Source organism: Tamandua tetradactyla, chromosome 21 (assembly GCF_023851605.1).
Source record: "Tamandua tetradactyla isolate mTamTet1 chromosome 21, mTamTet1.pri, whole genome shotgun sequence".
NCBI lineage: Eukaryota > Metazoa > Chordata > Mammalia > Pilosa > Myrmecophagidae > Tamandua > Tamandua tetradactyla.
This window is the reverse complement of record NC_135347.1, coordinates 47,095,350-47,118,270: the sequence shown is the minus strand read 5'-3', so window position 1 is coordinate 47,118,270 and position 22,921 is coordinate 47,095,350. Positions and strand designations below refer to the sequence as shown.

The window sequence follows — 22,921 nt, the reverse complement described above, 5'->3', positions numbered from 1 at the left end:
CAATATGGGATTAAAGGACCTCTTTCTTATTCCCTGGGTTTCAATTGTTTAAATCTATCATGCACTTCTATTTATTTATGTATTCATCCATTCACTTAATCACTCCATGCATAGCTGGAAGTCCTAATGTGTTCCAGTAACAAAAAAGTGCTGAGATATAAATATGAACAAAACAACCTACTAGGGAAAATTGACCTTAATCAAATAATCACATAAACAAATGCAAATGTTTAACTTAAAATGCCATGAAGGAAATGCACACTGAATCTTGGAGAGCCTATATAGAGCAGATAACCTGAGAGAATGATGCTTAAGCTATAAAAACCAAGTGAAAACTAAAACCAAGAAGATGAGTATTCCATGCAGAGGTTTTGTGGAAAGAGGAAGCAGGAAATAATAAGGGCCTGTATGAAGGCCAAGTGTGGCTGGAGTGGACAGGACAGAGACAGAGAAGATGACAGGGGCCAGACCAGGTAGGGCCTCGAAAGTCTCATACAAAGAAGAAAATGGCTTTACGAGATACATTGAGATGTTTGAACAACAGGATAACAGGATTGGAATTTCACTGTATAAAGATAATGAAATGTTTGTTTGTAAAAATATATTTTAAGCAATAAATTTCAAAAAAGAAAGAGAAAGAGATTCTGCTATATGGGGAGTAAGTTGAAAAGGACCAGAGTAAATAAAGGTTAATGGTTAGAAGCCATCACACCAGTCCAGGTTAAGTGTGATAGATACCCTGGCTTAGATGGGGCTGGTAGATATGGAGACAAGGACCAGGAATGGAATGGGAGATCATGAGTAAGCCTTTGGATATGTTTCCCAGGAGAAGTGTCAAGTTGGCAGAGGAGAGTGTAGCCTGCAGATATAAATGACAGTGTCCGGGCACAGGTGGTAATTAATAACTATTGTCTACTTATTGATGAGAAATACTACATGAAAATGAAAAGAGGACTCAAGATCAAGAACCAAAAAATACCATCATTTAATGGCCATATACAGACTGCAATGGGTACATTGCAGATAGCTGTCAAAGAGGAAAGAAAAAAATCAGAGCACAGACGTTATCATTGTGGAACTTAATAACATACTGCTTTGGATTCTTAATGAAATGTTTAAGATGTACATATCTTAACATTCAGAATAAATTTAAAGTTCTTGGAGATGTGGAATTTTGCTTTATATTTGTTTATAGCCCACTCTGTTAATTTAACAGCACACAACAAATGGGTGAAAACATGTGCACAACTTTATGGACTGAATTTATTTGCAATGCATTTAGGGAGATATTCTCCTTTAAGTGGCATTATTTTATATAAAACGGATAGTCTCTTCAGATCATTTTGCTTATCTAGGTGATCACTTTCACATAACTAAGGGAAAGTCAGGTTGGAGAAACTGCCAAGACTTTGTGTTTCTGTTAAGAAGGCCTATTTGCACTTTGAGTGAAATTTTCGGCAATTTCTATTCCTTTTGAATCTAAGAGGAAAACATAAAAAGATGGAGATTAAAGAGGGTGATATTTGACTAAAGAAAAAAAAGGCCAGAAAAAGAATACATGAGGATATATGTATTGTTTTCCAGATTATTTTAAAGTATTTTTGGACATTTATATTTTCGTTGTTGTTCTATGATCTATCTCTTTGGTGCTACTTTCAGTGTTGTACCTTCATTTCCATAACCTTAGAAATTCTTTTATTTGTCTATACTTCTAAAAGCAGTTCCTATAAGATCATTCTAACTAAAAAAAACAAGGTTTAAACTGCTTTACTATTAGGATGAGAATACCTCCACAAAGATTTGTCTACAGGGGTATGCAGTGTGGGTGAAAAAACAAAAAGTCATTTATAAAAAAGATCACACTTTATATAAAGTACTTATATGTACACTTCTTTGTTGAAACGAAAATATACTAGGTAGGTAAATATTTGAAAAGCTTGGAAATCCACTTAAAAACATGCATAGCAATTTATTATCATTGCAAACCCAATTAAAAATGCTGAGCTATTAAAATCAATTCACTTTCTAACCCATGAGAGAAAGTGTCAAATATATGCAGTATGGATTTACATTACTATAAAAATCTTTATTTCTACTTCCCCAGCATTATCCACTTAAATTCGCAAATCCTATGTTACATTAATCACATGAATACAGATGGGCAATTTTTACGTGAAGCTATGGTAATCAATGTACTCCTCATAAAAGAAATCGTTCCTGCTGACAATTTTGTGGTAAATGTAGTTAAAGATTGACTATAGTTCATAAAAGAGCAAAGTTTCTTCACAATTTATTGTAGCTTAATGCCTCTGCAGCTTGATCAAAATGATAAAAATAAAATTAAAAAAATCTCTCTTTGGTCTATGACACCGAATTTAATACTGTATAGAATATATTCTTATAGTCATTAAAATAAGTGGTAATAATCCAGGTTTGACTGCAGTGTCATTTAATCTATATAGTATTTTCATAATCCTAAAAAGTAGGCAGATTAAAATGATCAAGATGTTAGATAATCTGGATGGACAAAAAACTAAAGTTCACACCTTTGGTACAAAATGACTCAGGTTATTTCTCTTTGTTACTCGTTCTTATTTCCAACACAAATTATTTTGGATTAAATGTTGTTATAGCACAGATAAGTTATATGTATTAAAGAAGCCTTTAGACAGTAAATTATCATCTTAAATAAATAATTAGAAAAATTTATTATCACTAATGTGCTTTGAACTATGATTCTTTAAAATCAGTGTAACAAGGGTAAAACATTTTTGGATTAGCCTATAATTTACTAGAAGGAACAGAAAGTTTGTCTTCTACTTACTCAAAACAGGAGAACTTTTAGTGCAATTTTTTTCCTTCAAAACACTTTTAAATAATCTATGATTATAACTGAATTAGGTCACACACAAGGAAGTGAACAGATTCATGCTTGTTGTCAAAGCACATAGTAATTTTCAAAGAAGCAGCAAAACAATGTCCTTACATTGTTGCAGTGGACAACATGGTATTGTGAAAGGCAGGATGTGGTTGAAGTCTAAAGTGAGATTGGTAAGCAGCAAAAATGTCTCTAAGTTGGTATAGTAGTGAGTTTTTCAGATGTCAACTTGGCCAGGTGATGGTGCCCAGTTGTTCTGTTACTGTGTACTTAAAATATCAGCATGTGAAATTCATCTATGACTGATTACATCTGCTGTCGGCTAAGGGGAGTGAGTCTCACAATGAGTGAGGCATAAATGAAGTCAGAAGAGAGAGAAACAGCTCAAAATAACTCCAAAGAGCTCAGCCTAGTCCAGCACCATGCAGTTCAGAGCCAGCTCAGATTCAGACATTTAGAGTTGCAGAAAGGAACCAGCCTGGGTGAAAGTCATTTGAACCCAGAATCCAGGAGAGAAGCCCAGCAGATATTGCTGTGTGCTTTCCCAAATTGGTAAATTTGTAACTAAATAAATCCCCTTTATTAAAGCCTATCTATTTCTGGTGTATTGCATTCCAGCATCGTTAGTAAACTTCGCAGCTGGGTATGTGTCATGGTCAGGTTCATGTGTCAACTTGGCCAGGTGGTGGTACCTGTTTGTCTGGTTGGGCAAGTGCTGGCCTGTCTGTTGCGATGAGGACATTTCATAGAATTAAATCATGATCACATCAGCTGCATCCACAGCCGATTCCATTTGTAATCAGCCAAGGAGAGTGTCTTCTGCAATGAGTGATGCTTAATCTAATCACTGGAAGCCTTTTAAGGAGGATTAGAAGAGACAGCCTCTCTTCCTGCTTCAGCTGGTGAGCCTCGCCTGTGGAGTTCGTCCAGACCCTTAAGAATCGTCAGCTTAACAGCCTGCCCTGCTGATTTTGGACTCTGTACTTCCACAGTTATGTGAGACACTTTTATAAATTTTATATTTGCGAGTGTTTTCTTTTGATTCTGTTTCTCTAGAGAACCCTAACTAATACAACTTGGTGCCAGAAGTGTAGATTCTGCAGTTTGCAGATACCAAACGTGTTGGAAAGGCTTTTTAAATGGATAAAGGGAAGAATCTGGAGGATTCTGAGTAGCCTGATAGAGAAGGTCTAGAATGTTTTGAAGAGACTGTTGATAGAAATGTGGATTCTAAAGACATTTCTAATAAAGCCTTAGACAGAAATGAGGTACGTGTTATTACAGACTGGAAGGAAGACAAGCCTTGTTTTAAAATGGTAGATAATCTGGCAAAATTGACTAGTGGCCTTGGCTGGAAGGCTGACTTCAAAAGCCATGAACTTGGATATCTCCAAATAAGAGATCTTCAAATTAAATGTCTAAAGTGCAGCCTGGTTTCTCCTCACAGCTTATAGTGAGATGTGACAGGAAAGAGATAAGCTGAGAACTGAACTCATGGGTACAAAGAAACTAGATATTGATATTCTGGAAAATTCTGGGCTTTCTGGAAGAGAGACCCCAGAGAATAGTGCCCCACATGAGGTCTTGGCCTAATGTGAAACCAGTCAGCCATTTCAGAGAAAGCCAGGATTGGACATGGACTTATTCAGGAAGGATTTGTGGAAACTCCTTATGTCTGATGGGCATGATCCAAGGCTACTGCATAGAAAGCCAATGAGAGTGCTGTGGGACCTGTATAGACAGAGCTGCTGCCAGTCTGGACTGAGGGGTTCAGAGAAGGGGCACATTGGAGGAAAAATGACTTCAGAGGCCAAACCATGGAGGCTGAGGTCTGAAGTCAAGAAGCCTCAGGCCAGGAGAGTGGACCCTCCCAAGCCCGTGGAGAGGATGAGATTGCCTCAAAGGCAGAGGATGGGCCTTCCACCTCATTGCAGTGGAAGAGTCATGCCACCTCAGGCCTTGGAGAGCGTGAAGCATATTCCCTGGGCTTTGGGGAGAGCCTGGCTGCCATCACATGGAGGGGTTGAGCGAGTGCCCCGGAGAAGGCAGAGAGGCCGGGTGTAGCCCCAATGCTTGGAGAGGGTGGAGTTGAGAAAAAGGTGTCTCCCCAATGTCCCCCAAAGTTGCATTCGGAGAGAGGCAGGCCTCTGTGTAAGCCTTTGGAAAGGGTGGGACTGCTGCTCTCTAAAACTCAAAGATAAATAATTCTCAGACTTTGAAATCTGATGGACTTCGCCTTGCAGGTTTTTGAAATTTTATGGGTCTGGTGAACCCTGTGTTCCTTCCTCCCTATGGATATATATATATGTATCCTATGACTGTTACTTCTTTGTATGTTGGCAGCAAATAACTTGTTCTGCATTTCCAGAGCCAGAGGATAACTTTGTTTAGAACAGACCATGCCTGTAACTAACTTTGATAGGAGTTTTTACTGTATCTAACTTTGTATTTCATGTGTATTGCTACTGAAATGGTTTAAGGATTTCTGATATTGTGATGGAATGAATGTATTTTGTAACCATGGAAAACATGTCTTTTTTTGGGGGGGGAGGGTCCAGAGGGTGGAATGTGCTGGTTTGAAATGATGTATGTCCCCTAGAAAAAAACATGTTTTAATCCTAATCCCATTTGGAAAAGGCAGTCGCTTCTTCTAATCCCTATTCAGTACTATATGTTTGAAATTGCAATTAGATCATCTCCCTGGAGATGTGACTCAATCAAGAGTGGTTGTTAAACTGGATTAGGTGATGACATGTCTCCACCGATTTGGGTGCATGTTGATTGGTTTACTGGAGTCTTACTTATAAAAGAGGAAACAGTTTGGAGAATGGGAGAGTCAGAGAGAGCAGAGCAGAACGACATAGCCATGAGAAGCAGAGTCCACCAGCCAGCGACCTTTGGAGATGAAGAAGGAAAATGTCTCCTGGGGAGCTTCATGAAGCAGGAAGCCAGGAGAAGAAGCTAGCAGATGATGCCATGTTTGTCAAGTGCCCTTCCACATGAGAGAGGAACCCTGACCGTGTTCGCCATGTGCCTTCTCACCTGAGAGAGAAACCCTAAACTTCATCAGCCTTCTTGAACAAAGGTATGTTTCCCTGGATGCCTTTGATGGGACATTTCTATAGACTTGCTTTAACTGGGATATTTTCTTGGCCTTGGAACCGTAAACTAGCAACTTATTAAATTCCCCTTTTTAAAAGTTATTCCATTTCTGGTATATTGCATTCTGGCAGCTGGCAAACTAGAACAGTATGCAAGGGTTAACATATGGTGGACTGCTTCGCCCCCTGGCTGTAGTAGACACTCTATTATACTTCCCTTAATATTTTTCAGAATAAAATAATTTCAGCCATGCTCATGTCATAGACATGAGGGTTCCAAATTATCTTTGATCTATATGCTAGAGGAAAATCTGAGAATTCTTAAGGAGAATCTTAGCTCTTCTCCAAGGAGCTACTTTGGTCCATTTTGGGCTAAAATCTATAGTCTTTGATTCAGATATCTGTACTTGTTAGGCCTCTCAACTTTCATAAAAGGCTGTCATCCCTAGCCTTGCTCTTATTGTCTTTTGGAGCACAAGACTGTGGATGCAGCGTTCACCCCACATCTAATTCATCTGCAAACTCCACTTTCAAAATGCTGAGTGGCCATACAGCCAGGAAACACAGAATGCCTGTGATAAATGATTTATTGACATTACATTGTGATAAAGTGAATTGATTCAGTTATACACAGTGTTTCTGTTCTGTGACCATGCCAATCATGATCCCACTTCAGGGATTCTGTGAGCTCTTCCCTTTATCTAAGAAGTTCTAACTCTTTCAATTCCATTAAATCTTTGCTCAAAATCACCTTCTCAGTAATGTTTACCTTGAAATATTCTATTTAAAATTGTAAACCATACCCTGTACCAGTATTCCTGCTTCTTCTTAACTGTGATTTTTATTTCCTCAATAGTGTTTGTTACCTTCAAGCATAACATGTAATTTATTCATGTATTATGGGATTGCTTCTTGTTTTGTCTTGTTTGCATTGTTTATTGTCTGTTTCTGCCTGTTAAAGGTAAGCTCTTGAGGGAACAGAACTTTTTGGTCACTGATACACCCCAAGTTTGTTGAACAGTGCCCAGCAATGACATACTCAATACATCTTTGATGATTGAATATGACTTTGTATTTAAGCAGCAAAGTTTTTTAAGCAGCGAAATTTTCCAAGTACTTGTCAGGGGGTAAAACCATAAACTTATACTTAATATGGGTCAAAAACTGGATTTAGTTCTGCATTTTGCAGGAACAATAGTTAGGCATGTATATAGGATCATTTTGACAAATACCGAAGTGCATTTATAGGATTGCATCTTGGTGTTTCCTCACTGACCTACAGAAAAGCAATTTAGAAAAAAAAACATTTTATTAACTGTAAGGAATTAGGCTATTTAGGACCCAAGATGCAACACCCTTGACTTTGAGACCAAGAAGGACACTTCAAACTTTATAACATCATTCATCCACCAGAAATTCATTAAGCACTTGCATTGTGCTGGGCTCTAGGTAGAGTGAAAAATATCAAAACACAGTGGCCCCCAAAATCTCACATTCATGTTCAAGGAATATTACACACAAATAAATAAGTAACTTCAATACAATGAAATAAGTGATAATGCATGGTATATATACGGGATCTGGGAGTATCTAAGAGGAATGCTTAGACTGACACTGGGTACTTGGCTAAGTCTTGGAATAGTTATCTCGGGATGTTAAAGGCTAAGGAATGAAAAGAAACTGGCAGCCTCAAATCTCCAGTAAAATTTCTGAGACACAAACTTTTTGTGACAGTGGGACTGAAGAGACTTTGGTGCTGGGCAGTAAAAGGAAATAGAGGTTTCTTGGCTTCACACCTCAGCTGAATCCAGAGCTCCATTAGGAGCCGCAGGTGGTGGAAAGTGAAGGTCTGGAAATTCACCCCGTGACCAACCTCAGCGTGAACAAGGATGGACGACAGAGCTAAGAGCAACCCAAACAAGGAATGCCTAAAGATAGGAAAACCAGTCTTTCCCAAATGCCCAATATTTTGAATTTCCAGTAATAAATTGGTATAAGTCTCCCAGAGGCTGAAGGATTAGTGAAACCCAAGTTATTGCGTATCAAGATTATGTATGGGGGTTTATTTTCTTGAATGAATTTATTTAGTATTTGAATTATAAATATCATAAGATTAATATGTGAATTTAAAGGCTATTGTAAAATTATTTTCAAAAAGGCAGACTATTAATCAGTCTTTCTAGCTAATAAATGCAGATATTCTCAGAGATTAATCATGACTATATGTAAAGATCTTAACCACAGATAAGAAATAGAGCGTATTTATTTCCAGTAAACTAAACTGGACATAAAACTAATTAATATGTTTCAGTAACTGAAGTTAATACAATACAGTTTCTGCCCCACTACTAAAATAATACCATTAGTTCAAAAAAAGAATCATAACATACACAGAGAAGAAGTGCCATATCATCTCAAATTATCGGAGAGATGATATTTGATGGGATATCAGATTTAGAAGCAGGAGTATATTTTCAGGAGTATATTTCAAAAAATAATTTTTGATCTGAAAATTATTAAATGATATATTATTCTTGTCTTACCATACTGAAGTGATTAATCATAAAATTATTCTGATGGAACTGAGACTCATTTTAAAAGAAACAAAAATAAAATTCTTAGGTCCAATTAGGTCAATGTCAGTAACAAAGAGGTATTATTAACTATGTGGGCGTTGAAAGTAAGAAAATAATTCCTTTGGAAAGTAATGGCGTAATGGGAAAGAAACTGGAAGACTTGTCTCATACGGTGAAAACAGAACGACAAATCTTCAAGTTCATTTAATTTTTACTACCATTCATCCTCACAAGAAAGCTAAGAAAATAAGTTATCAAGCAACTACATACAAATAAGTACACCTACTTTCATAGTGCTGTAATTAAGCTAAAATCACTCAGACACAGATCAGGGTAAAGCTGGATGTTTCATAAAATTTTAATAAAATACATCTGTTTTGTTAATGAAAACATTTAATTTCTTGTACCTTAAATCTCAAAGAAATAACCTGGGATAGGAATACTAATTCCCAAATATCTACCACTAGAATCTTGCAGAGAAAGCAGAAAACAACAGGCTTATGATTTATTTCTCTCCTGATATCAGAGACATGCTACAAGGCAACTCAGTCTTTTGTAAACAAGCTGATAACTAAGCCTGTTAGCAAATGTCTGCTCGAAGGAGAACCTTCATCTATGGATTGCTTTAGCAGGGTGTCTCCAGTTTAAGATTGTTTATGGTAAACCTATAATCTAACGATTTATAAGATATGGCTAGATGGAAAATGTCACATAAGTTATGCAATTCGATGAAATAATTTATAACATATTCACTCCCTGTATATGTGGTAACCCACCTATCATATTTACAGAACTCATCTATTATTTTGGTCAAAAAGCATGTGTCTAATGCAGAAAGGAGGATTGGGGGGGGGGGGGTGTCTTCAATATCCCAAGAATTCTCCCTGATTTGCTTGTGCCTCTAGACTGTTGAAATCATTGAAAGTACTAGTAAACTTTGATATTGGGTATGATTCTCATTTGTGTAAGTCTGATTCTCTGAATTGGCTCAACTCTACTTAGTCAGCATTCCTAAAAGTACTTTATGGCTTAAGAGTGAAAAACCAGAAATAATCCAAATGTCCATGAGTTGAAGAACGATTAGACAACCTGCAATATAACATAGCTATCAAGTATAATAGAAGGTTCTTATATAAAATTAAAAGTATAAGGACAACATAATTATGTTCTGGAATCTACACTGGTGTCCTATTAAATGCAAAAAGTCGTAATTTATGCTACAATGAAAGAAAATATGTTATACACAATGTTAGACATTGAGAGACGTAAATGAATTTTTTTAAATAGTAACGTTTTGATGGAGAATTTTGTTGTAAAGGATTCGAGGAAGGGAAAGATTAGCATAGGCAAGGAAATTATTGTAGGGAAGTACTTTGTAATTGTTCAAACCATAGTCATTAAGAATCTTAAAACAAAACAAAACAAAACAAAAAAACAAAAAAAACCACCAACAAAAAAATCTTCACAAACATTCAAGTTCTCCTCACAGGCTTGTGACAGGATTGCTCTTTACCACCCCTTTTCATGTTAGGAGCGCCCATGTGCATTCATTCTTTTGGCCAATAATACAAGAAGTAATGTGTGCCATTTCTAATGGAAGGCTTGAGAATCAGTGAGTGGTTATCCATGTTTGCTTCCTGCTGCTTCAGTGATTGTGGAAGCAAGTGTTAGCCTGGGTTCCTGAGGGTCTAAAATGAGACCCCCTAATGATCCATACTGGACTTATACTATGAATATAAATTTTTTTTGTGCTAAGCCACTAACATCTGGTGTGGCTTGATCCTGAGGCATAACCAAGCTCATTCTGACGGATTCAGTGATAAAACAGTAATGGGAGTCTGATGAAAGAATTTCATAGCATTTTGTAAATTGTAAAGGGCTATGCAAAATTCTGTGAAAATATAGAATTTTAATCCTCAAGGATATCATTGAGGAGGGCACAGTTGGAGATGGACTTAAGAATACTGCAGAGCAAGAACCAGGTAAGTGTGAGAGTGGAATTAAAGGGGACTTGGACGTTTTCTGCCCTGACAGAGAAATTGGTAATGCCAGAGTATACTGAGTAGGAATGCATGTGGCAGAGGGAAAAAGTTACAAATATTTGTTTTTTTGCACATACAACATCAAATGCGACTGATGTCTGAAATGGAAGTCTGAAATTCAGGTTAAAGGCCAGGGCTGTAGAAAGAAAGGGGAAAGGGTAAGGAGCCTCACATATACCCTGAGCCAGTCATTCTGTAAAGTATTTTACACAAAATATCTCCAATGTCACCATTTCTCTGAGCGAATGAGGCAAAAAGGGGTTAGCTGCCCTGATTTAAGAGTATTAACCAGGAACTAACAGAAGTCTGGGAGAGATTACAAAGGGGAAGCAGACAGTGAAGACTAATTTCAAGGGACAGGCAATGGAAAAAGAATACTAAAGAGGGATAGTCATTTTAGAGCCAACTGACAGAGATTACTGAGGTCAAGGAAGGGAGAAATGTCAGGAAGGAATGGCTTATCATTCATGCTGGATGCTGCAGAAAAAAATAACTAGATTTCCCATCTTCAAATGACTCACTTTTGCCTCTAAATGGTTAACAAGTAAAAGGCGAATGCTGAAAAGTGCTCAGCTTTTAATATATGAGTATGCAGCAGGATATTACACTGGACACATCTCAAAATTGGGTTGTTTTATGGGCCTTACACCTCATGTTTGCCTCAATTAAAATCTAGAGAATTAAGTAAACACTACCCTTAGGAATATTTTTTTACTTCTCCACATATAAAACCTCTAGCAAAGATGACCCAACAGATGTTGAATGAACCCTTTAACAGGTCTAAATCATATAGGTAAATTAATTCCACAAATAGCTCTCAAAAGGAATTGGAATCTCAGTGCTGATTTTGGTATGCCTACAGCACATGTTCCTGGTGGGTCAGAAGGCTCAATGAGATGCATGGGAACTTTTGAATTGAATGAATATGCAAAATATTCTTTAGGGAAACTGAATTAGAATGCATTCCAATAATTTAATTGAAAGGTCACATAAGTGAGCAACTCTTGCAAAATCTATAACAGAATGGAAAAGTTATACTCTCAAAAGTGGTAGCTAAGAACCTTAGGTCAAGCATTCATCACATTTCTGACTTATAACATAACAATACCTTTTATTTATAAAAAATGTCAACAGTTCTCTAAAGAAAAAACTAATTCTTTCACGTATATCTGAAGAGAAAAGGATGCTTTTTTCACATTACCTCAGAAAACAGGCAAATTTTAAGTATGAAATCCACTAATTCAGAATTCTTCTTTTTTTTTAAATTTTGAGCTGTATTGCATATGCTCTTGCCAAATCCTCAGATATGATCAAAGATTCTTGTAGATACTGAATTCTATCATTAGAAAATAGCTTTGATTTACCTGTTTAAATCAGGGAACTTCACTTTAGTTACTTTTATTCCAAAATAGCTAGTGAAAGCAAAGCATCAAATGCAATTCCACATAAGTGAAGAATATTTACAACATTTATTGGACACTAGTGAATAAACTTAAGTATCAACCTTATGAAAATTATTTAAAATACTCCATTACAAAGTTATTATGAGTTTTCCAAGCAGAAAATACACATTGACAAAGCCCTGTTGGTTAATTTTATTTATATTTCCGGGAGTAACATCCACAGAATAACTTTTGAAACTAGCAGACTTTAAAATGAAAACATTTTGAATATCCTCTACCATGCTAACATTTCAAATGGATATTACTTCCTTTTATTCATCATAATGCTGGTAAAAATAAAACGGAATTTTTATAATCAAGATAATTTAAAATATTTTTATAACCAAGCTTCATGTATTTGATATTCAGTCCAGTCTTTATTTAGTTGATTTTTTTTTCCTTTTCTTCTGTTCTATGTTAAAATTTGCATGAATCTCTACTGAACTCCTAGCTGTAGTAGCTTTCTTCCAATTATTGTCTATCTCTAGGACACAACATGTCCTTCACTCATTTGTTTGACTTGCAATTAATTCAGAATTCAGCACTTCCCTTATGACAGCTACATCAGTATTCGTCAGTCTTCTGCTCATCTTTTAGGTACCATATTAGTGAACACAGATTAGTTATTAAAACTCTGTTTTCTATTGGGCCCATTCATTAGACTAAGTTAATTGACATAAGATCAGCTGTCAACAAATGGCTGCATGACCTAAGAGAAAAATATTACTTTTGTACTATTTTAAAGTGCAATGTATACTGTAAGCAGCTTTGATAATTAAAATAATACCTTTCTAAATAAGTATCTAAGACTATATCTATCTTTGCCACACTTTGTTCCAGGATTTTAGACAGCCCCAAATACATGAAATAAGTTGGAAACATTTACATGAAAAATAAAAATAAGAATGGCAGTATTTTGACAAGGAGCAATAAAAATAAAAAGGTGAGATTTGTGATTTTAAAAGACTAGCTAAAAGAGGGAATATGAAATGTGCAATAGCTACAGCATTAAACATCTTCTAAGGTATTGGAGTCCCCTTGAAGAGCTTGACTTTTTAATGACAGATGGTGAACAGTGAGGCTTCTCTCAACTTCCATCAATCACGGGGTAGAGAATTTGGCAGTGCTGCAGCACTGAGAAATACAATAACACGCATTTATTGAGTATCCAGTTCAGTGCTAAATAAAGTGGAAAAAATTCCGTTAAAATGTTTTCTTGACACATTTTTTACAGCAATCTACTGATATTTTCTGCTCTATCCCTCAAGTTACTCAACAAGATGATTTCCCAGGGGTCGTTTCCACTTCACAGTGAGACACTTGGCTCTTGTTACCTGAATCAGGAGAGAACTTAGACCTGTGTCTAGGTACATTCTAATTTTCCCTTTACCTCCATCCTCCTCCAAGGTAATTTTCCAAGTGTTAAAAGAAAAAAAATTGGCTTGACAAAAAGATGTATATGTAAAAACTAGCATGTAAAAATTTTAATATAGTAATAGGTTTAAAAGTTCCAACATTCATTACAGTGAGGTTAAGCTTTGACTCTAAACTGCTAGAATGTGTTTAGGCAAGATTGTTCTCATTTGCCAGAATAAATATTTGCTTTCTGCTCAAAGCAGATAAAACATATTGAGCTGGTTTTATCTGCCAATAAATGATAAACCTGTAATGGCAATACTTTAACTATTCAAACTTAATAAAATGAATGCATTTTAGATTTCTATGTAATGGAGCTCTGCTTTGCATTTCTATGCCTTTACAAATTAATGAGTCCAGCATTAAAGTTTGAGAATATGTATAACATCAAATAATTATAAAATTGTGGTAAGCTATTTAAGAGTAAATTTGTGAATATCACTTTGGATTCTTTAAAGTGAAAGAGAATTACCTTATACTACACACATAATGTTACTTATTAGTTGTTTTCCACTCTGCAGATGGCCTTTAAACATATGTGTTTAAAATAATATACACATTATTATAGGTGCAATCTAATTTTTTTGCTCAAAACTCATTTCTTAAAATGTGCAGTTTCCACTAGAATCAAAGTTAGCCTCATAATTATGAAACTGTATTGACTGAGGTTTTGCAAATATTTGGGGGCAGTATTTATGGTAGCTGTGCTGCTTTACTGAGTAAACTACTATTCCATCATTGTATATATATATTTTTTACATCGTTATATTTTTATGGCCAATTTTTTATCCACAAAATGCAAAAAATCAAAGGTACAAGAATAAATATTCTACTCACTCCTGTGATTCTTTTCAGTGTACATTAACATGCTTATAAACTTCAGGTCCAGAAAATGTCAATCGAATTCACCTTACCTTTCTATAGCATACCTACTGTAGCTGTAGACAAATAATTACGGGATAATATAAACCAATAAATGTGAATGACACCACTCCAACACAAAAAAATTAAACAGGATGTGGTATCTCCCATAAGGATATTATGATATAGTTCGTATATTTTGTATATTTTAAAAGAAATGTGATTTCTCGATTTCTCTCATTTTTTTACTATGAACCCAAGGGATGTTACTCTTAATGGTATGTATCTACCAATCACAAAGCATGTATTAACCCTTGACTATGTCTTCAGCATTGCTGGAAATGCAAGAGAACGACGAGACTCAGTCACTCATCCCAATCCAAGTGGAGAAACAATCCATTGTTTATGCACAAGAAAAGGATTCAAATCCTTCCAGCTATAGAAACTAGTGCATTCCGGACCGGTTATTCCACACTCCTTTCATACTAACAGAAACGTGATTTATTTGGAAGGCAATAGGAGAGAGCCTGTGATCTCATGAAGAATGGGCCCCTTTCTTATTCTGGAAAGGAGAGCATCATTAGAAACCGGTTGCTTAGGGCATTCTTTCATTCCACACCCTTATAACGCTTTGATTTGCATTTGTCTGTGGAGAACATACTCTCCTTTCCCTTTCATATCCCTAAAACTTACCCTTCCTTTTATACTCTTCTCAGGTCCTATCTCTCCTTTCGGTTGTAACCCATACTGGCTTCTCTTTTTCTAAATCCCAACTTGTGTAGCTGATGAGAATATTTCCTGTGGCAGGTAACAGATAGGCATGCTCTAGACAGACAAATATGAATTAAAACGTTTAAGTGGGAATGGGCACAGTGTGTGTGGCTGGGAATAGAGGAGACTGTTGTGTCTCTTAGGGAAATTGAGCCACGGGTATGACAGTGTGACAGGGTCCTACAATCCAGGCATGGGTTTCAGGGAGTTGGATGAAAGACTGCCTTAAGGGACCCATTTTTAATGGTTTGTGCATTCTCAGAATAAGAATAAAATTACAGGTAAAACAGTAGTTTTATCTCTCAACCTCCCCTACCAACCCAAGTCTCAGAGAGTACCAGAGAAATTTGATGACATAAACAAAAGGAGACAGAAAAATCAAGGTCGGATAATGCAAGGTACTAACAAAATATGCCAACCTCCCTCTTCTACCCCATAATGTCTCAAAAATCTTAAAAACTGGACAACCTCCTTGAGCATTTTGGCTGAAGAATATCAGACTAGGATTGGCATAGTATAGGTATCCATGTTGACATGGATCGGAATTTTTAATGATGGTCTTATAAATAAAATTTAGGGTAAAATTTATTGGGTTTGGATAAAGATGGCGAATGTTAAAATGTTACTTGAAACAAAATCCTACCCAGTCATTTTCTATTTAGTCAACTTTATTTTTAGTAGCTTAAATCTTGCACACATTTCCTCCCAATGCATTTTTTTGGTATGCTGTAGGCGGGGTCACATTTCATCATTTTTCCCTGTGAATATCCTGTTATTGCAGCACCATTTGTTGAATTTTTGTTTGTTTGCTTTGTTTTGGAGGAAGTGCATGGACTGGAAATCAAAACCGGGTCTCCCTCATGGCAGGCAAGAATTCTACCACTGAACAAACTATTCTTGCACCCCCACTCCCAATGTATTTTTAATACTAAAACATGGGATTAGATGATTTCAGAAGGTCTCAGTCTTGGAAAGTTGTCATAATGTCCTTCTGAGGACCATCTAAAGGCTGGGCATACACCACTGGCTGATATGTAGAGTGGTTTTTAGTCTTTCATCTTACTTTCAGAACTAGATTTTTTCATTCGTTTTAAAGAGCCCTTATTAAGCTTTCAAAACAATCAACAATGTTGGGGCATATTACTTAAATTGGAAAAAAATTGTACTTTCTCATTTATATTTATATCCGAAGAAGCAGAAGAAGCAACTGAATTAATATGGATCATATTTCTATCTTTATGGATTTTAGCAGTTGAAGATCTGCTTTAGATAAATAACTTAAAAAATATTTATGACCCAAGAATACTAAATCCAGGCAGATTTGATTGTATTTCTAAGTAGATTAGTCAAAGGCTTACAAAATCTATATTCATAAAACATTGAATATAAAATTACAAGATGTCTATAAGCTGAATGAGAGATGTTAGATGGTATTTATTGTCATGTTGGAAGTTTCTTAAAAAACGCTATGGTTTCCTTTCAGTAATTACGAACAACAGCTAAAGTTCTGACATTGTTAAGAAACAATGTTGGAAGAAAAAGTATTTTATTCTACTGCAACAAAAGCAAAAGCAAAACAAAGATCAATGTAATGGCCTTATTCTCTTCCAAGGAATTTAAGTAATAATTTAAAGCATTTAAAAAATTCTTATCAAATTACTTAATTACTTATTTAAATTGGAAAATATATATGTCATCATCCCTCTTTATATCATCTTACGTGTAAGAACTGTCAATGTTTTGGGGTTAGCAATCTTTAAAATCTGCATAAAATCAGTATAATTTCATTTATTCATTAATTCAATTATACAACAAATGTTTACTAAGGGCCTATCATGTACTAGTTCTAGCAAGTGGGGATTCAGGAATGAATAAAATAGACTAAAAATTTCCCAGGCTTCAGGGAATTTAAATTCAGCCTGGGCAAGTTATCTAAGCAGGGTGAACAAGTTATCTAAGCAGGGTGTTACAGATGGGCGATAATAAAAATGAAAGCAAAGTGACAGTTCACACTAAAAGCAAAGTGACAGTTCACACTAAGCTGGAGAAGTGTTTGAACATTTAAGTTAATTTGGCTAGAGAAGCGCTCTCTGAGAAAGCATCCTTTGAGTCAAGAGATGACGGACATTAGAGTTAGTTCATCACGCAGAGTCCTGTGAGAGACGCCAGCCAGGCGATGCCTTTGTGAGTGCAAATCTCTGCCTAAGACAGGAAGGTACTGCCGGTGGATTTGCGTTTGAAAAGGAAAAGGTGGTAGTGGTAGGAAATGAAACCAGAAAGGTAATGGAGAAAGGTGTAAATCATGTACTTTCTTTCTTGAGTCTACTGGACTTCCATGAGAGCTACTGGAGAATTTGATGAGAGCTGTGACAGTGTGGGACAGAAGTGCCAGAATCTGCCTAGCACTGCAAAAGAATCAGGCTGGCTGTTCTGCTGTGGACAGACTGTGGAGGGGACCAAAGGTGCAGCAGAGAGGCCATCAGGAGGTTGTTGCAGTAATTATCCAGCTGTGAGAAGAGGGTGTCTGGACTTGGGTGGTGGCAGAGATGATGGCAAAGAGATCAGATTTTGCATATATTTTGAAGATGGAGCTAACAAATTTGGTGAGAACCAGATGTGGAGGCTGTCCACAAAGTAGACGATAAGGAATTTAGCTTGAGCCACAGAGATGGAAAAGACTGTAGGTGGAGCTGGATTGAGACAGAATAAGAAAAAAAAAATGCAAACATGCAATATGGAAATTTGGATTCAAGGAGCTTTTCATTTCTTATTTCATCCTTCTCTAAAATTTCTACAAAGTCCATAAAACACTACAGCAATCAGATAATTAGCCATTTACAATAAAATATAAAATTCACACATGCTATCACATAGCACTTCATAAAGTATGCACAACATAAAGCAAACATAAGAACTTGAATAACTCTGTATAGCTTTTACAACTGAAAGAAATATATACTACCGAAACTTATTATAAGTGAATAAAAAGCCAGACTTTGTTAGAGCAGAATAAGCACAATTATTTTTTTGCCAAGGAAATGACTTTTTATCACGGGTTCTGGTATTTGCTTATTATGCAGCCTTGGGCATATTTCCTCGCGTGCTTTAATTTGGGCTGCTCCTCTTTAAATAGGAATACATATAATGTTATATAACTTAGTTTAGTTGTGATGATTAAATTACTATTGTACTACATAGAATACTCAGCACATTGCCTGACCAATAATCATACTCAAAATAATAACTTTAATAATAATACTAATATAGCTGTTAATAATAATAATAATAATAATAATATGGCATCACAATGATGATGTTAATGGCAGCATAAACAGTAACTCAGAATCCCTTTACTTATTATAGGATGAACATCACTGTGTTAGGCAGTTTACATGTAGCACACTGTTTGCTCCTTACTTCAAACCTGTAAAGAGAGTACTATCACCCTTCTATGTTATAGATGAGGAAAATTAAATCCTGAAGAAAGAACATATTTTACAGGGAAGGGACAGTCATTTATCTGAAGGTATAATCACTTATAGGCAAAAATTCAAGGCTGTAGTTCTATGGAGTTTTCTCTCATCCATCATGATCCAGAAAATGTAATGCCTTCCCTCAGCCAACAAATCCTCAAAATATTAAATTAAGTTTTCAAAGTGCTCTACTTGTATTAAACGTTGGGGTAGAGCATGAGGTAGGGAAAAAAAGTGACTCATATGGCCTTAAAGATGAAACCAACCAAAGCAGGGGGGATTAGAAGTGGAGGTGCCTCTAGATCTCATTGTGCACAGACCGTGGGGCAGGATTCATTATTATTAAACATTGAAAAAAAAATACTTAATCTGTTTCCTTTGAAAAAAAGGTGTTTTTTGGATATTAAAATATTTTCGGTTCAGATAACTTTTTTCTGTTTCTCCTTTTCCAGTAATATACTATTATTGTTTTATATTTAATTTAGACGCTTTTTCAGAACTTGATCTCAGCATTAATTTGGATTTGCATTTTAGCTTTCATCCTAGCATTCTAGGTGTCAGCCAGACAAACTCCGGGTTTGCCTACATACAGATAAATCATGAAGCTTCTACGAACAATCAACATTTGATCTGTACTTCTCGTTTTATCTTTGAGCATTATGTCAGAGGTAATTCAGAATTTTATGAGGTTCAATTTTTTAAGTGGCAGCAGCAAACGTACAAAAATTAAGTCACTTATTTTTTTCCAGGTTTAAAAATTTGATTAAATTTGAATGGCCAACCTCTTTATGTTTTTAAACACAATCATCATGCTTTGGATGTAGACTGATGACAAAAAAATCATTGCCAGATAATATCATCCTGAGATAACCTAATTAATGGCATTATTTTATACCCTTAGGAATGTTCTGGACAATGTAAATAGATATGACTATCATTTTCTGAAATGGGGAACAGGAGATGTATAGCAGCAATACCTAAGAAAAAGGCCTTAGTAAACTTAGTAGGGTCTGTATAAACAGATTATTAATGTTCAAAAAGAAAAACTGAGTTCAGTATGGATAATAAATATGCACAGTTTGGGCAAGCATGAACAATATATTTATGCACATGAGAAAGAAATAAAGGTAATGGTGAAGTTGAGATTTTAAAAGTCAAAATGTATAACACTCCAAATACGAACACAGAATTGAGTATTACTAAGATTTTCCCCAAGTTTGTTTCTCAACAGATTTCCAGGGTCTCACTGGATTTTTAAATAAAATAATATGAAAAATATATCATATCAACATAGGAGAATAGCTTAGAACACATTTAAAGAGACAAAGAGTTGACAAAGGGTCATTCCCAGTGGGTTTTTCTAATCATCTGCCCACTATCCATTTCACTCCTTCTCTTCTTAAGAGCCCCCTGATTTTTGTGCAGATATGCACCCCTGAGCCACACAGCTCAGGTTCTTCAGAAGAAGCCACATCAACTCCTCTTTCCAGGAGGGGGTCTTGATAGGTTGATTGTTTCACGGGTGGCAGAAGGGATTTGGGTCTGTCAGATCAGAACAGATCAGAGGCCTCTTGTAGTGAAGGCAGGGACACAGATGTCTCCTTGCCCTCTGGGCATGGACAGAGAGATGTACAGCCCAAGCTGTAGCCTGCAGACGTGTCAGAACCCCAAGGAAACCAGCTATAAACTGATGATAAAACTTCAATCACAGTAAGCAGAGCAGCAAAATAAGAGGAAAGAAAAATAACAATTAAAAAAAGCACAAATTTTTAGTGATATCATCGAAACACTCATTCTCAATTCTTGGAGTCAATAAATTCCCTCATGCTCATCATCGGAGCACAATTAAATTGGCCTTTCTGTTACTCACAACTAAAAAATATGTATCAAAATACACAATAACTGTTTTAAAATGCATGTATCGCTAGATACTAAAATATACTAATGAAAGCATGAAAGCTTCAAGGTGTACAATGAGGAATTTTAGTTACTTTAAGTATTTCTTGACAAGATCTTATAATTTTATCTTTCTTTTGAATCCAGTTTTAATATTTTGGGGAAAGATGATAGATTTTATAGATATATAAATACAGATATATAGAAATTCTTTCTCCAGAAGATGGTTCAGTTCTTAAACTAACCTAAAAGGCAGATATGGGGTATATAATCTCCCCAGCTCCTTTCAAGCATCACGATCCCCTATAATAACAGTGAAATTTATCTTAGTAAAAATATGAAAAAATCTTCTTTCCCCTCTTTTTGCTTGCTCTGATCCATTGGCCTGAGGAACTATCATTGTAAAAGATGGCCTATTGAGCAAACTCCTTGGGGACTTTAAAAAGGTACGTTAAATGTATAAATTTTCAAAGAAGAGAAGGGAAAGATCTCTCAAGTCTTTGAGAAATGTTTTAATATTTCTATTGTACAGATGGGAAGCTCAAATTTTGAGGAGCTAAGTAGATTAACTAAGGTCTCAGAGCTCCCTAGCAGTGGAGCCAGTGTTGATAAAGGAGAGTATCTGGCTCTGAAAACTCTCACCCATTTGATAATACCTTGAGAGGTAGAGGAGGCACCTAGTAAAGAACTGAATAAATTGTGGGGTAAGACAGAGGGGAGACAAGCCAATGCAAGGAGCCATGAAGAGGTGCGCTTCCAAAGACCAGAGACTTGAAGCTTGGAACTTTGCAACCCCTCCCTCTTTGCCCCCATTGCACAAATGCAGTAGAAATGCCTTTATCTCGGAGAATATTAACTATTTAGGGAGAAAATGAATTATGACAGTATATATTATAATAACAAAATTGATACACCTATTTATATTTACCTAATTTCAAAAGTAAAGCTTCCTCTTACTCTGCAGTTTTCTGATGAGTCCTAATATTAAGCTGAGGACAGATTTTAAATAAACACAAATTAATGTATTCCTTTTCAAATAAAAAATGAAAAAAACTTCAGTAAAAAGGATTTCTTTCTTATTCCTCTGAGAATCCATAAATAATGGCTTTTTTCCTGTTTTGTTTGTTTTGTGATTGTAGCAATGAACTTTTGTATTTTTATGTATTAGGTTTTAATATTTAAGCCTGCTTGGTATATATTCATGAATATCATGAATTATCACATGAATATGAATATATGTGATAAAATAATTAGTAACATTGCTCTAGGCACTAGTGGTAAAAACTAGTGGTAAAAAAAATTAGGAGGAAATTTATAATAAAGTTAAGGTGGAAGCACTATTTCAGACCCCAAGGAAATAAAGTACTAGGATCAGAAAGCAGAGGCACTCTTGCTCATTAGAGAATAATGTATAAAGGTGTATTCCTTTTCAAAGTGCATGAGCTATAGAATAATTGGGCACACTCTGCTACTCAGAATTAACCTCTACAAGAAAATGAGAAAGGGATCTAAAGGAAATTTGTACATAGTTAAGAAAATCACAAAATTCACTGTAAAAGGAAACAATGTTTTTGTAGAACTGAAATAGAATATTTGAGTTAAGGCATAATATCGAATCACTCTGTCCTATGTGTAGCTGTACAGAATATAAAACACATTTTGAATGTCCTTTTTAATTGCTAATATAAAACTATAGGTTCAACTCTTTACTACTGCTCCTCAGTATTCCATCTTATTATTAACCTTTAAATATATGCAGATTAGTAATGTCCTTAAATGTACTTCATCAATGGCAAAACTTTAATTTAAAAGATTAAAGAGAATAAATGACTTGGGATATTTAGAAGGAACTGGTAAAAATATTGAAACACTCATGGATTGTTCACCTTTGTCTTCATAACTGATGGACAGCCAAGAAATTACAGTAACCCCACTGTATTATCATGGTGAGGAAGTAACCTCTAGCATCACTATCAAATGGGATCAACTGCTAAGAAGTCACATACAGTTTTACATTAGAGTAGATTATAAAAAACCTAACTTTATAACCATGGGAAGAAACATATGGCTTCTGTAATTTAGTGTTTTAAATTACACTAGTGATTGTCAAAAATATTTTGCCTTTTATATTCACCTGAAAATTGCATTTTTTCCAGTCCTAAATTCTCTTTATTATATGATTTAATCCAGTATGAATAGCTACTTTTATATAAATCCAACCCAATCCCTCTCTTTAGTTATTTGAAAAAATGAAAATTAAAGCAACTGAAAAATCTCCCTTTCATGGAGAGAAAAAAAATTTCAAGTCTTGTATTTGAGATGGTATGATCAAAACCATGAGTTGTGGTTTTGACTGATTCTGACCACTGATTGACTGTACAGCTACAGAATCTCTACTCTGTCTATCTCTGACTTATTTTGATTCCATTCAATAATTTTCCATTTTTAGACATGCATTAATTCTT

At 35.5% G+C, this 22,921-nt stretch overlaps 1 protein-coding gene and 1 long non-coding RNA gene across 4 annotated transcripts in view; one reads left to right on the top strand and one right to left on the bottom strand.

Annotated features, from left to right (window-relative positions):
- The window catches only part of EDIL3 (EGF like and discoidin domains 3), a 459,417-nt gene that overhangs the window by 259,141 nt on the left and 177,355 nt on the right, over positions 1-22,921 (bottom strand). The window lies entirely within an intron of this gene.
- Positions 1-22,921, top strand: part of LOC143665611 (uncharacterized) — a 91,130-nt gene that overhangs the window by 57,683 nt on the left and 10,526 nt on the right. Inside the window, exons 3-4 of the long non-coding RNA XR_013167115.1 lie at positions 10,477-10,537; positions 12,880-12,982. This is a non-coding gene — a long non-coding RNA (uncharacterized LOC143665611). The remainder of the gene's footprint in view (positions 1-10,476; positions 10,538-12,879; positions 12,983-22,921) is intronic.